This window comes from Artemia franciscana, chromosome 4, assembly GCF_032884065.1.
Source record: "Artemia franciscana chromosome 4, ASM3288406v1, whole genome shotgun sequence".
In the NCBI taxonomy this organism is placed as follows: Eukaryota; Metazoa; Arthropoda; class Branchiopoda; order Anostraca; family Artemiidae; genus Artemia; species Artemia franciscana.
In genome coordinates, this window is record NC_088866.1 from 27,091,041 (window position 1) to 27,107,478 (window position 16,438).

A 16,438-nucleotide genomic window follows, 5' to 3' on the forward strand; every position below is an offset into this window, starting at 1 on the left:
TTTACTTTCAAACTTTGTTTCTACAGTTTAGCGTGTTTTCAAGTTTTCACGTTATCATGGCTGTTTGCATACTTTCTTGAGAGATAACCCCATGACTTAATCTGGCCCAAAGCTAAGACAATATGAGCAATAAGCTCCAGATAAGTTCAAAAATTCTTGACAAAAAAAAATACACCAGTTGTAAGTCATTTCAAAACTGCAAATAAAAAAAAAAAAATACGAGCTCCAGGTTAGGTCAAAACTGCCAGCACCAAGTCAGGTCAAAAATGGCATAAAAACATGCCTGTTCTAAGTCAGGTCAACAATTATAAACGAAATAACGCCCCAGCTCCATAAGTTTTGTGTCAGCCCGATGTCAAAACTGGCAATAAGAAACAACTAGTCAGCCCTAAAAGTTTTTGTCAACTCCAGGTCAGGTTAAAATCTGTGAACGGAAATACCTGCCAAGCAGACCATATACGAATTATGCAAGACCTGCTCAGCTGTCTCTAGTTGAAAATAAGCCACAAGTATTTTCTGGGTGGAAGAATAAAGGTTTCAGCGTGTGTATTCCTTGGAAAATATGAAAGATATAGTTAATAGGTATAAGCATATAAAAATTTGTTTTGATCGAAAACCGTTGTTTTTGCGCTTTCTTTAACTGAGTTGCTATTCGCTTTGTCTATGGAATGCCAAACGAGCCAGCCAACAGGAAACCTTTGGAAACGTCTCCTTGTACATTTCTGTAGTATCAAAATAATCCCCTTGAAGTTTTTACTATAGCCCCTTCTATACGATGTGCCCTGGTCTAAACCCAAAAAATAGAATAAATAAATAGTACTTTGTGTCCAAGTCTCCGTTTATTTGGACAGTGCTATTATGCTGCCTATGACCAAAATGGTCAGAGGTAAACTAGCCCCCCTTCCATGCTCCTTTTCCCCCCAAAGATATCTCACAAAAATTTTGAAATAGTTTTTTTCGGCATACTTACAAGTTCCTATAACTATGCCTCCGAGGGTGAAGTGACCCTCAAAAGTCCCTGGGGAAAGTGCTCTAAGTTATTGGATTTGTCCATTGTTTACATATAGTAGGTCTGTTTGTTACTGGCAAATGCGCGGATGATTTTTTGGGGGGAGGGACTTTCCCAAGAGAAGGGGAATTTTTAGGAGGTAACTTTCCATGGAGAGGTCAGGGGCATTTCCTGGACTGCTACAAAAAAAAATTCAGAAATTAAGTGAAAAAAAAAGTTTTTCTGCTGAAAGTTATGATCAACATTAAAATATAAAACAAACAATGTTTTCGGCATGTGAGGGCGGTTACCCAATCCCTGGCTTCCTGTGGTAAAGTTGCACATTTTTTACTGCTGAAACCCAAGGGTCATTAATTTGAAATGTGTAGGTTTCTTAAAGCACGAAAAACCTTTTCCGTCGCGATCAAGGGACTGATCAGGCAATCCTCATACGTGGAAAAATATTTGTTTGTTTTAAGTTTTAATATTGCTTCTTACCTTCAGTTGATTTTTCTTGATGAGATATTACGGAAAGATCAAGAAAGGTAAGGCAAAAATTAAGACATCATTTGTGATAATAATAAATTAAGTTTTAAAATGTATAATAAAACGGATGATTTTGATTTTGAAGTGATTAGTTTCCCATTCCCTGAAAGTAATATACACTCAAATATCACATATTCTGCGTTTTTCTCACAGTTACTTCGTTATGCAAGGATTTGTAGTAATTATATTGATTTTAAAAATAGATGTAAAATCTTAAGCCAAAAATTGATATCAAGAGGTTTTTCTGCAAATAAATTAACTTGGCAATTTAAAAAATTTAGTTTTCATTATAATGAACTTTTAAATAAATATCAAAAGAATTATCTAGAAATACTTAAAGAAATTTTCAACTAATTTCGGAGGTTCGAGAAATGTTGTCGCAGCGCCATTTATTTTGAATTGTGTTTCTAATTGAGCGGATTTTCTTAAAAATTAGCCACATGGTAAAGATGAATTCTATAATTGTTTAGTTCATTCAGGTTTTTTGCAATGTGTTAATATTTGTGATTTGGTAAAATTTATAATATCTAGTTTACCTATTGTTGCTAAAGGGAGGGATATATTAACAGGATAAGCTTGTTTTGGTTTTACTTGGTTGTTTTACATTTGCTGTTTTTTTTTCTTTCATAGGCATGTATTTTGGGGGTGATACCTGACGCGGGGATGCCATGGATATTCTGTGGTAGCCACAACACTGTGCTGGGTAGAGAATTTAGAGTGGCGAAACCCTATATAGGCCAGTGTATTCTCCTGATGAGCCCTTATGTTGGGTGTTGCCTCTGAATTATTTGTCTATATTATTTTTTCTATTGTTTGGTAAATGACGACTTATACTTATTGACGACATGACTGCCTGTCCATGGATTATTCTTTATGGTTGATTGTGTGTGGCTATGCTGTTTGACCTATGTGATTGTATGGATGAGTAGGGTTAAGGCCTCATTCAAGTGGTGGTCTATATTAATCACTAATTTAGGAAAACAGTCTTCCTTTTCTCCTTCTGTCTCTTTTTTTTTTTTTTTTTTTTTTTTTTTGTGTTTGTGCTGTTGCATTGGTGATTTCTCTTTTCATGATATATACTGGATGATATTCTAGATAAAGGTCGTTTTCTGTAAAGATTCCAAAAAGACGATCCCAATAACTGGACAGTGGAAACGAAAAATAAAAGTTGCGAAAAACCATAAAAACCGGTCATAAGCTAAATTCGAAAAATCAGAAAAACCGGTCAAACAGTCGCTGTGAATCCCGGACAGTAAACTGGCTTCACATGTATTAAAGATGCGAGATTAAGGTACACATTGCCTCCTTGCTAAGGTACTTTTACATGAATATGCCCAAAAACTTACCAACAACCCGGCTTAAGCTGCAAACAAGAATGTGAGCATCAAAACAGAAATGATATGAGTATGAACCCTAAATCGAGGTACATCAAAGCAATCTTGCGAAGGGCAAATTCTTTGGAATATTTTGCCAATTTTGGAAGTATAAGCAGGGGATTCCATCAATTTTGACTAGCCTCCTTCAAAATGCAAGTTAGAACCTGATGAGCATGGTGGCAACAATGCTTTTTCCTGAACCAAAATTGATTACTATTATATATACTTAAATCTCAAAAGTGTGAGAGCAATATAGACTCATAAAACTTACTAAGCATATAATCCAGCATATTAGGCCTGTTAGAATTACGAGAATTCTGATATTTTCTTTTCTTCAAAAAAGATGTCACTCTGCCACAAGAAAATGATTGAGGAACAAGGGACTTAGAAAAGCACCTTTAGAACAATAACTCCGACTGGGAATTATTTTTAGGAGAACTTTAATTAAGGTGTTTCATCAAGAATAATCAATCTTGATAAAAGAGAACGATCAAACTTTACGATGCTAATCCAATCAACTAGTATAATACATTTTGGCTTATTTTTTAAGACAGCACTTTTGTAAATACAGTAGAAAACGACTATGAACTAATAATTAATTCTCGAAAAAAAAATGCCGCACGACAGCCACATACGGAACTCTTATCATTCGATGGCAATCAATCAAGTTTAGTCATTCAAACCGATAATCCTATGTTTTCATTCTTTCATCTCCAAAAACTTGAAAAAAATGTAATTTTTACTTAGATTCATATTTTGTATCTATTTTAAATGAAAACTTAGTGAATTGGAGGCTATATATGGGAATATTCCATACACCCAGAATAATTTTCATTATTCTCTTACTATACTTGTAGACCCGGTATGACTAGTCTCGGAATAACTTACTTTTTGTTGCTTCGTAAGTAAAAACCTGTTAAACCTAAAAAGCAGTGTAAGTAGACTGTTTTAGCTTAAGTTCGCTATTTATATTTTACTCAAAGCTCATAGTTTCTTGGCTCTTGTGTCCTTGGTTTAACACAATATGTCCAGTATTCCGTTTCTATATAATGTAAATGCTTTGTTTAGACAAAAGCTTCATTTGCTATGTATATCAGATGTGAATATTCGGTTTTAAAGGACTGAGGCACTATTTACTTGTTTCATAGGATTAAGGGGTTGTTGACTCTTTAATATAGTTTTTGAATACACCTCTTTCTTTTCATTATATTTGAACTGGAAAGTGCTTTTGAACTAAAATATTTGAAAGGACAAAGTGAAGACAATCAAGTGAGTATCCATTTTTCAGCATTCTCATAAAATGAGAAAACTTTCACATGAAGTTGTGAGGTAATTCTTGCCTTTTTTTGAAAACAAATAATAATATCATAGTCATCGCTATGTATAGACAGACAGTAAGATTTTTGAATAAATAGTATATATCTTTTTACTTTTTTGTGGATTTTTTGGGCCTTAAATTATCTGGATTAGATTCAGGGTTAATTCCAGCTGCTTAAATTAGGGATGTAAAGAAAGCAATTGATTCTTCTATGCATGATATTCTTCTGAGAAAGTTTAAGCTTATCGGAGAGGACGCAATTATCCATGTTTAGTTCTGTGTTTTCTTTCTAGCTTGAATAATTTTAAGCCGAGAACCATTTAAATGACTTTAAAATATGATCTGGAGTGACTAATCTTTTATGAGCTACTGCATTCGTTTTTATGAGTATCCACTGTTGATAGTTTTAATCTATATGAGTTGATTATTTTTTTGTATACCATTATCTTTTATAAGCCTACTTTGTAGTTCCGGTTTTAGAGGTTGGGTTGTATTTAGAAGATTGACTTTCTCACCAGGACTCAAAAACTTAAGAGCTGACGCTTGCCAGAAAAAAGTCTGATTTTTTTTTTTTTTACAGCTATGACAGGATTTTTTACTAACGATGACCATTATTTCTTTTTCCACTGTCGACTGGAAACATGGTTACTAAAGCGCCAATTTTGAATAACAAAAATGAGGCTTTTATAAGGAAAGTATCGAGAAAAGATTAAACGGTGGGATGATAAATCTTTCTTTTTAAGTTTATATTTATGCTAGTTCTACTCAGAATTTGAAAAAGATTGAAAGTGTAAAACAGTAAGTTTTGATAAACTGAGTAAATTGGGCAGTAAAGGGAGACCAACACCGACCATAATTCGGGTTCAGCAATCGCCTAGCCTACTGGTGAATGGACTTTTTGCAGCCCATAAAATTACAAGACTCAGCCTGCGCAACTATAGCCTGGCCCCAAAAATAGATTCAATCAGTTTCCATTCACTGGCTCCCCCAATCAGTGACATATCAAACAATCACAAGTCCAGGTCAGAATCAGGCTATAAATGCTATAATCAAACAGATACAAGTCAATGGATAAATAAAAACAAAGAGAATAAGACAGTACAATTGAAAAAAGAGAAACAATCAAGGAACATTTCTAGCTCTCTGTGCAAAATAGATTTGAAGCTTCAAGTGATGAAGCAAGAAATAAGAGTGACAATGAAAGCTATATAGGTGAAGCAGTTCCTGGCAGAGAGGCTGAGAGTAAAAGTATTAGTAATGACATTAACAGTAAAAGGAGAAGAGAATAAAATGTTAGAATTTTGTCCCTAGCAGTGCCAAACACCCTCAAAATCCCTAAGAGGCATGAAAAGGTTAACCTGGAAAATAAAACAAAAACAGCATTTTTTTTTCAATGACTCTAGCTATTAATGGATATGGAATATCACTACAGTGTAAATATAGTCCCCACAGAACATAACAAGCAGTTCCCTAACCACAGCACAATTATCAAAGACTTGAAGAAAATAGCCTACTAAAAGAAAACAAGTTTAAATATGACTTGGTAAAGAACAATGAACTATTAACACTTTCAGGACTGAATTATACTAGAGTTAAAGAAAAAAAAAAAATCCATTTCCAGATTTTAGCCTTAAATGACTTCACATATGATGCATTTGAAACACAAAAATCAGTTTCATTCATTTATTCCAGACTTACAGTCATGACTCTTATTGACATCATCTGCTGTCACATGCCAAAAATTCCATATACTGGTCCAACATGGAAATGTATTTTTAATGCCAATACAAAGATGAAAAAATACAAAATAGTCATTGGGTATGAAAGGTTTTGAAATAGTTTCTGTTCTGCACCAGACATAATGAAACCTGACACTTTGAACATTGGATTCAAGCATAAGCAGAGCAGAACTGGTATTGCTTCTTATCAGCCACTATCTCTGGCCAATGCTGGATGCCATCATAGTGAGTACTGTCATATTACTTTGGTTTGACAAGCTTTGGTCTTTTTGGAGTGGAACAGTCTTGATCTCTGAATCAGGGGTATACTTGTGTAATAATTGTCAAAAAAGAGCTTGAAGTTCTTGTTTCTTGGAATTGGCTCTGCTAGTCTGAGCACAACCTCTCCTTCCTGACCAAGCTCATTGACCAGAACCAAACCTTTCCCAGTATAAACCTCAAAGTCATAGATGATTCTGCTGGCCCCTGTCCAAATGAAAATCTTGATTCCCCGGGAGTAGGGTTTGTCCTTGAGCTATTGATTGAAGCTTATCCTTCCCTTATAAGGGACCATTTGTTTGTCAATACTCTGCCTTTCCTCGGCAGGGATTTTCTTTAGATATGCTTGCAGTCTGTCTATAACTGGCCGAAGTTTGAAAAGAGAATTGTAGCCATCTTGACCTTTTGTAACAGCAAGATGGCTATTGTTTACATGAAAAAATCTTTGAAGGGTTTTGAACTGGTCTCAGGACTGCAAGCCTGACATCTGCAATGAGGGGAAACCTTGTAGCTCTATCCCTGTGTTGCGAAATTGTGGGCTGTTTTATTATGCCCATGAGCATATGGATTCCCAGGAACTGTCCCATCTCTTTGCTGGTGAATTTCAATTGGATACCCTCCTTCTGCATTGCATACAAATTGGACTGAAAAACAAGGCCTTTGACCATGTCATCATCAACTAACATCTGCTTGAAATATTCAACATGAGTTGGAATTTCCAGAGGAGGTAGAGGAAAAGAAGACTTCCAGGTTACATGGGGTGGTTCAAAGTTTTGTCTTCTCTATTGAAATTCTCTTGAAGATGAAGATTGGAAAGGTGTTGCTGTACCAGAGGTAGATGGGCCACTAATGAGAGAGGTGACCAAAGGGGATGGGGTAGAGATGCACTTCAATTGATGATGTATACATGAGTCAATGAAAGTAAAGGTAAATCATCTTCATTGACATTGTATTCAAGGGGGGGGGGGTTCCAGTCAGGATTGTTATCATCTTCCTCATGGTCAAGGTCCTCATTGTCTTCAGTTTCCAGATCAGACAGTTTTCCATCTGGTTCAAGAATATACAGAACAGCCTCATCCCACAAAAAGATGTGGTTTGCATTTCTGGAAGTCTGGCTTCTGAATAATCTTTCCTCCCTCTCTGACATGATAGCACTAAAAATAAAAATGATAAATTTTAGTTCTACATCTACTTTTTATTGACATGCATTATATAAAACAACAATTTAAATTAATTAATTTCAGCAATAATTACTGAAAAAAGTTTATGAAATATACAAATATCAGCCCAGTCTCTGTCAAATTTGACCAAATATTTGGTTAAGTATGGTTTCTTGGACAAAAGAATGGTTTAGGTTTTCTTAGCTTTCTTTATATCAACTACTATATCTTTCATCAGATTCAGCACACAGATAATAAAACAACAGAAAAGAATCCATTTTTTTTCCTTTTCTACATCCAAAGACACTTTGCTTCAAGTCATTACTTGGATAACATTTAGTTTTCTTAGTTTTCAATAACGTTCTTACTAAAATATCCCTTATTCTGTAAAGATTCAAGGCTAATCTATTTTGCTTAATTTTATGCACTCTACCATTAAAAATCACCAGAATCAGGAAAAAATCACTAGTTTTTTGAAAAATAATCACTAAAAGTCACTAATTAAATAGCACAACTACAGAGCTACCAAAGCTAAAAATTCTAAGGTTATAAAGAAATAATCAAAAACATACAAACAAAAATAATAACCCCTGCAAAACAAATCTGACCATTATAATGTTTGTTTTACCTTTATGGCCAGTTGATGCCTTATGAGATCAAGACAAATGAGTGGCCCTACCGGTCAACCAGAGATCCCCCACCTCAATTGATTAGTCATAATTGATATTCTAATCATTTTTTATCTGCCCAATTTTTTCTTTAACTTTTCCCTCCAAAGCAATCCACAATGGAAACCTAGTTATATCATCGCATCCTCATGTAAATAGTTTCGTTTCCCCAGTGCTTCTTTTTGATAAATCGTCAGTTGATATTTCTTGTGAAGCTTCATCCAATCCTTCTCCAAATGTTTCCCATGTCAATTTAAGAGCTATTTCTGCTAATGTTACTTCAAATGTTATATCTAATAATTTGCTTGTGTCATGTCAGAATTCAGCAGATTCAAGTTTTTCAAGTACTATATCTGATATTACCTCTGAGTCTCAACAGCCAAATTTCCTTAGTCAGAAGCCCCTTTCTGAAAATACTTTCCATGTTCTTTCAAGCAATGTTGACTGTCTGACAAATAAGCTTCTAGAATCCGGAGTGCTTCTTAGGGAGGAAGCAACAGATATTGCGAGTTTTGTTGAATTGTTACTGAAACATAGTTTTTTGGCGGTTACTGAAACATCCCTACAGATCTCAGGATATCAACTATTTAGCAACTTGGAGCACTCAAATTGTCAAAGAGGAGTTGGTGTTTATGTAAGAGATGGTATCCAGGTTAGTGTTGTAAATCCTACTATGCTTGATATATCTTTGATAGAAAGTGTTTGGCTTGATATCTCCATTGCTAATAAAAATTTGTGTCTTGGGTGCGTTTATTGAAGTCCAAGTGCTCCTTCCCTTGAAGATAGTGAATTGGCCCTCAAAACTATCATTGATGAAATGACATCTTCAATTTCCCTTCCTAGCTCATTTGAGTTAATAATCACTGGAGATTTTAATTTTCCCGCAATTGAGTGGGTTGAAGGAACTGGACATATTTCATCTAATAGTAGGGACTCACCTTTTTTATCTTGCCTATCAAATAATTTTCTTCATCAGACTATTGATAAGCCTACACGCTATAGAGCTGATCAGAATCCCTTGCTGTTAGACCTTGTCATTTTGCGTGATACTGATTCCCTCATTCGTAATGATTATTTACCACCAATTGCTAGTAGTGACCACCTAGTTATTCTGTCTGTGTTGTCCCTAATTAGTCGTCCTCAACCTAAATTTTGTCCTCAGACTTTCACCGACTATGAGGCAATACAGCAGGAACTTTCATCTGCAAACTGGTCAATGCTTGTCACCTGTGATATCAATGAGTCGTGGCTAAATTTCAAAAAAAACTCTTCTTGCTGTTGAAAAGAAACATTCCAGGGTTATTTTTAGGAAACAGCCCAAAACACTTCCCTTCCTCACTAAGGAAGTTAAGAAGCTGATTAACCAGAAATCTAGAGCTTGGAAACGGTATATGAAGAAGAGGAACCAGGAGACCCTGTCATTTTATAAGGCAGTACAGAATCGTGTAACAGATTCTGTAAAAAAAAACTGAAATCTGCCTACGAGGAAAATTTGGCTTCTGAGATCAAGTTAAACCCAAAATCTTTTTGGAGACATGTCTCTTCTAAAAACCCAAATCATCATACTATTCCTGACCTTGTTGACAACAGTGTATTACACTCATCTCCAATAGATAAGGCCAACATTCTAAATGCACAATTTGTTTCTGCCTTTACCCAAAATTCAGGCACCTCCTCACCAGATCCTCCATTGTTTGAAGTGCTTTTCCCTATGCCTGATCTGTCAGTAGGTGAATTAATGGTTTTCAATAGCCTTGAGAAGCTTGATGTAAATAAGTCAAAGGGACCAGACGGTGTTCATCCACGTCTTCTTAGGGAGTGTCAAAAAGCTCTCAGCTACCCCCTGTGCATGCTGTTCCGGTTATCTCTTCAAAATGGGGAACTACCGCATGATTGGAAAACATCTTATATAACCCTGATCCATAAAAAGGGACGAAGAGACTCAGCAGAGAATTACCGTCCCATAAGCATCACCTCTGCAGTTGTTAAGGTGCTTGAGAGATTTGTTAATAAAGCTCTAATTGAACATCTTGAGGTCAATAATATCCTTTCCACATCACAACATGGTTTCAGATCTGGTAGATCTTTGGACACTAACCTTATCCAAACATATGAATTAGTGACTACACTGCTTGATGAGGGTTTTCCTGTCGACATGATTCTTCTTGATCTGTCCAAACCATTCGACATAGTTTGTCATGAATTCCTCATAATCAAATTGAGGGCTGCAGGTGTCAACGAAGGTGTTTTACAGTGGATTATGGGCTTCCTTTCTGAAAGATCACAGAGTGTCAGAGTTTTTGATTTGCAAGGAACTCCTCATTTCTCTTCTCCCACAACTGTATTAAGTGGCGTGCCCCAGGGCACTATTCTTGGACCAACACTTTTCAACTTCTATGTTAACGAATTACCCACCCTTCTTTCAAATCATATTACCCTTTACAATGATGACTCAAAACTAGTTGGAAAAGCGGCTACTCCCTCTGACCAGCAATCAATTCAAACAGATCTTGATAGTCTAGAAAGATGGGCTAACATGTGGCTTCTGACTTTCAATGTTGACAAATGCCATGTAATTCATTTTGGCAAAAATAACAAGCATCATAAGTATTTCCTTCAAGACAACTTCCTTTCTGCTGTTTCCGATGAAAGAGATCTTGGGGTTATTGTAGATCACCAATTAAAGTTTAGCAGCCATGCTAAGTCTGTTTCATCTTCTGCAAATAAAACCCTCGGTACCATAAAAAGAACCATCTCCAGCCGACACCCTAAAGTTCTTATGAAGTTATATAAGGCGCTTGTACGTCAACGCCTGGAGGTTGGAATGTCATTGGCAGCCCCTTTCTTCAAAAAAGATAGGAAGTTGCTTGAGGATGTCCAGCGTTGTGCCACTAAGATGGTTACCAACATGAATAAATTTCCATACAAAGAAAGACTACGTCGTTTGAAGCTGCCGACGCTGACATACCGACGGAAAAGGGGTGACATTATTTTAACCAAAAAATCCTCTCTAAAAATACCCTTCCCAGTCTCTTTGCACAGCCCTTGCATCCTGGTACTAGAGGACATTCTTTGAAGCTCTCCATGCAGCGTTCCACGAGTAGACATAGAAGCCACTTCTTCAGCCAAAGGATCATCAATATGTGGAACCAGCTCTCTGAAGAAACAGTTTCTGCTACTTCAATTGACATGTTCAAGTCCCACCTTGATAGGGAATGGCTCTGCCAGGAGTTCCTTTACAATTGGGAAGCTGCAGAGTCCTCCACAAGAGTCTAATCTAACAGCCACAATCTACACCAAAATGAATTCTTTTTTTCTCATGGAGCATCACAAGGATGGATAATCCTTATATCGCTCCAAGCTGCGATTTAAGGTAATTTAAGGTAAGGTAACACTCATATCAAGGAAAATAAAAAAAGTTTTTATTTTTCTTACCTTCAGGAGTTCCTTCAATTACAAAGCAAAGAACTGAAATGACATGGGTAAAACCCAACAGATGTTTGTGCATCTAAACAGGTACTCATTTGAAAGGGCTTGATGTCTGCTATCTGGTGGTATAATTTTTGATTCAATTTCTCATAACTAGATGGCATTTATGCTGCAGCTAAGACTGTGATTCCAATTGGAATCCCATGCCATGAAAGGATTAATAGTCCATGCTCAAAACGAAAATTCCAAAGAATTAATATTGAAGTTTACCAAACTATGAAGCTTAAGTGTAATGGTTGAAATAAGAAAAAAGTTAGTCTGTGGTGCCATAAAAGGTGCGAATTTAAAAATGGCAGAAGCTGATATAAAGGAATGCTTAGACACAAAATTGAAAATTCACCAGATAAAAAGACTAAAACTTTTTAACAAAGAAACAAGAAAAGCAGAAGACAGCAAAGCTGTGTTAATCACTTTTTAAGTCACACCTTGCCTTCCCATATTTGGTTTGCAGGAAGACCTAAAGAAGCTGCTCAATATAACAGACCAATCATTCAGTGCCATGACTGCCAAAGATTTGGTCATGTTAAAACAGTGTGCAGGTCACCAAAACCATCTTGCCTTAGACATGGAAAATCCCATCAATCTAAAGACAGTCCATTAAAAACTGAGCCAGTGGAAACAAGAAACACAAAATACCATTTTGTAAACTGTAAGGGTAACCATGCAACTACATCCACTACTTACCAACAAAGAAGACAAAACAAGATTATCATAGAAATTACAGAAACCCAAAATATAGGTTTTAAAAGAGCTGTACCAGCATGCAAATCTTATGTACAAGTTGTAAACAAACAACTTCCAAAAACCAGTCAATTTTATCTAAACAAAGAAGAATTCCCTCAAATATCAAGAGACCAAGAATTTGCAAATCAAAGTGCTGTAAAAACGGTGGTGAAAAAGATAATAAAAGAAATTGCAAAAAATTCAAGAATATTTGACATAAGCTCAATTCCGTTTGAAGAAAAAATAAATAGGTTATAAAACAAATCGGAGATATTAAAATAAGCCCAAGATAATTCAATGAATCAAAAGTAGACAGATCATTCAAAGTTACAAATGAAAGCACACTTGACCAACTGATAAGTTAGTTGTTTTGTCAATCAGTAACAAGCCCAAAAACAGAAATGTTAAAAAACTTTGCATTTGATTATAAAACACTGACATTATTTGTCAGTGTTTGTTTTAGTTGTTATTTTTTTTTATAGATTTGTATGTGTGTATTATTTTGTCAGCAGTGTCATAGCTTCTTTTTTTATTATCTTTAGTGCAGTAAGCTTGTAAGCTTACCATATTTGGTATTAATAAATAAATAAATAAAGTAGACATCATGTGCCTACAAGAAACATGTCTAGTCCAATATAAAAGATTTAAACTCACAGGTTTTAATATCATAATACAGGATAGAATAGAAGGCAGTAGAGGAGGTACTCTAATAGCCATAAATAAAAAGTGCCATTTCAAGCATTTAAATATAGAAATCTCATAAGATAAAAATTACCATATGATAGAAGCAGTAGAATGTACAATATATCTGAAAAATAGTCAAAACGTTAACATCATCAATATTTACAACCCAAAGGGGAAAAATTTGGCAAGTTTATTGAGGAAATAGTGAAAACACTCCCTACCTGTGGAAAATGCATAATCCTTGAAGACCTAAATGCACACAATAATGTTTGGTGTGATTGTGGTATCTCAAATAGTGCTGGAAATTCTGTGGAAGTTTTTCTACAAGACATCTTAGATGCATGTTTAATCACACCAAAAAACCTGAAAACATGTCACTGGAAAAGAACAAATACATATACTACAATAGATCTATCAATTACAACAGCTAGTCTAGCTTCAAAATGGACCATCTGGTCAGCAAGTGAAATCACTTTGTTGAGGGATCACCTACCAAAATGCATGAAATAAGTGATCAACCCACAAAGTGTGAAAATGAGAGCTGCAGAAAACAAGTAAACATCAAGCTAGTGAAGTGGGACAAATGCCAAGAAATTTTCGAGTTGCAAGATCTAGAAAATACCTTTGTAAACTTAATCAAAACTGAAGAAATAGTTGAAGTATTCTAAAAGAGCTTGATACAAGCAGCAGAGTCAACTATAACAGATGAAACAGAAACACACACAAGACACAAACACACCCCCTGGTGGAACAATATTTGCAAAGAAGCAAATGACTAAAGATAATATGAAATAGTGTTACCTTTGAGAATTATCTACAATTACCGAAAACCACAGCCATATTCAGAAAAACAGTAAAGGTAGAAAATGTAAAAGCTGGAAGCTTGAAAAACCTGATTTTAGACATCCCTTAACAAAGATCTTTAAGTTAATTAAGAAAATGAATGGCTTTTATAATGAAAAACCCCAAGTAAACATACCAATTCAATTAGATGGAAAAGGAATTATAGATAATCAGGAAACAGCCAATGAAGGGCAAAATATCTTAAACCAGTTATAGACAAAGAAGATATAAACCAGTCGGCTGTAAGAAAAACCCTCTGGGAAACAAAAAGAGTTAGAGACACATCTAATGATGCACCCTATAATCAACCTTTTACTATAAATGAGATAGAATCAACAATTAAAAACCTACCACTAACAGCACCAGGAAATGACCAAATATATCTCATTATTTTTAAAAGCTTCCTTCAAAATGGATAAAAACGCTACTTCAAATAATTAACAAGTGCTGGGAATCAGGGGAATTCCAAAAAACATGGAAAAAGAGACTAGTAAGCATGGTACCCAAGTCCCATAAAGATCTAACAAAACTAGAAAATCATAGATGTATAACCTTATTAACTATAATGGGGATGCTTTATGAAAAATTAATAAAAAATAGGATAAACTGGATTGCGGAAACCAAACAATTTTTACCTCCATTCCAATGTGGTTTTTGCAAAGGTTTAAGTACCACTGACAATCCTGCATTGCTCCAATAAGACCTTTATTCCCTGCAGAACCACAAGATCATGATAATAGTCTTCATGGACATTAAGTTAGCATTTGATGTTGTATCCCATAGACAGATTTTGGATGGACTGATTAGCCTGGGAATAAAGGGTCCCCTAATATCAGTCTGCCATGACTATATTGGAAGCTACAGTGATGACAGTGGTCAAATATGGCTCTGAAGCATGGGCACTCCAAAAAGCAGATGAAAATTTACTAGATGTTTTCCAGAGAAATTGCCTACGGATTGTTCTGGGAACCCGGCTGACTGACCGTATTTCAAACAGTAGGTTGTACGAAAAGTGTGGTTCAATCCCGCTTTCTGGGGCTATAATGAAAGAAAGGTTGAGATGGCTAGGTCACGTTCTACGGATGAAGGATGACAGATTACCGAAGATTGTCCTTTTTGGCCAACCGTCTGGGGCTACACGGAAAGCAGGTCGTCCTTGTCTGGGTTGGGAGGATGTCATAAATAAAGATTTAAAGGAAATGGGAACTTCCTGGGAGGATGTAAAGAGGGAGGCTTTAAATAGATTAGGTTGGAGGAGGAGCGTGCGTAGCTGTGTTGGCCTCAGGCGGCTTGGTGCTGCAGTGAGTTATTATTAGTAGTAGTAGTAGTATCTAGGCTTAGAATTTTCAACCACAAAGACAAAAATGATGGTCTTTACAAACAGACGTATAACTGATATCGCAGATTTGATGTTAAAAAATCAAACAATAGAAAGAGTTTCTAAAGACTCTTATCTTGGATGTTTGATAGATGAAAAGATGTCCCTCCAAACAATGTTGGAACATATAAAACAGTCATGCATAAGATGACTCAACAGCATGAAAATACTTTCCAAGAAATCTTGGGGAGCAAATACAGTATTTATGCTTGAGTTCTACTGCAAATACATTAGAGCAAAGATTGATTATGCCTCACTTTTCTATAATATTGCATCAAAAATCACACTAAATAAACTGGAAGTTATCCAAAATAGTGCACTAAGAATAGCCTTTGGGGCAAGAAGTACAATGCCCATCTCCTTCTTACTAATTGAAAGTGGAATAGTTGACCTACAAACCAGAAGAGAACAACAAATGCTGAAGTACCTGAAAAAGATATGGCTAGCCCAATTATCCCACTCTTCCAAAGCTCTAATTATTAAATGAGGACTTGCCCTTACATTTAACAAAAAACGCAAGCAGAATAAAGAATGTATGATAGAAAAAGCAGAGAGTTCCTTGAAAACAAAGGATACAATCTTCGATTTCAGTGAGATGTTACACCTGCAAGCTCTACCACCAGAACCTCCATGGACAAGTAAAAACACAAAATATCTAACAAAAGCATTTGAAAAAGAAGATCCATTTAACCACATCGGATTTTGGTATGTCATGTCAATATCTTCATGCTCTTTATTTAACCGAATGGAAAATATTGGCACCATTCATAAAATTACGGCAGGAATCAGCAATACTGCTGGGTTTACCAACCAAGTTCAAGATTTCTGTAGATGACATGTCACTATTTTCCTGGTTTTGTTTAAAGAAAAAAAAGGATTTTACCAACTCATGATTTTTAACAAGTGGCTGAAAACACTGGGAGGGGATTTCCCCTTCCCCATACGTGACGGCCCTAATCTCAAGTTGTCACATTCGCTAGTAGTTGCAGTTGCAAGTAGACGCAATTGCAGGCGCAAGTAGTCGCAGTTGCAAGAAGTCTCATTTGCAAGTAGTCACAGTCATAGTCATAAGAAGTTGCAGTCACAAAGTAGTCACAGTCACTGTTGCAAGTAGTCACAGTTGATGCAGTAGTAGCAGCCCTGAAAGTTTTAATTTTTTACCCTAAACTAGTCCTGAGTTATGGGGATGGGATACACTCTTGTGACAATCTGGATGCACATAGTATCTTTTGATTTAATTCGACATCTTTCTCAACACTTGTCGAAGT

At 35.7% G+C, this 16,438-nt stretch overlaps 1 protein-coding gene across 3 annotated transcripts in view; it reads left to right on the forward strand.

The window, feature by feature from the left end:
* Positions 1–4,838: 4,838 nt before the first annotated feature.
* LOC136026233 (transmembrane protein 245-like) overlaps positions 4,839–16,438 on the forward strand; it is a 136,060-nt gene continuing 124,460 nt past the window's right edge. For 2 of the 3 annotated variants that reach the window (XM_065702576.1, XM_065702579.1), the window contains exon 1: positions 4,839–4,944. The gene's annotated coding sequence lies outside the window, so the exon portion shown is untranslated. Of the gene's footprint in view, positions 5,027–16,438 lie in introns of all 3 variants that reach the window. The other variant, XM_065702578.1, reaches the window with a different exon arrangement.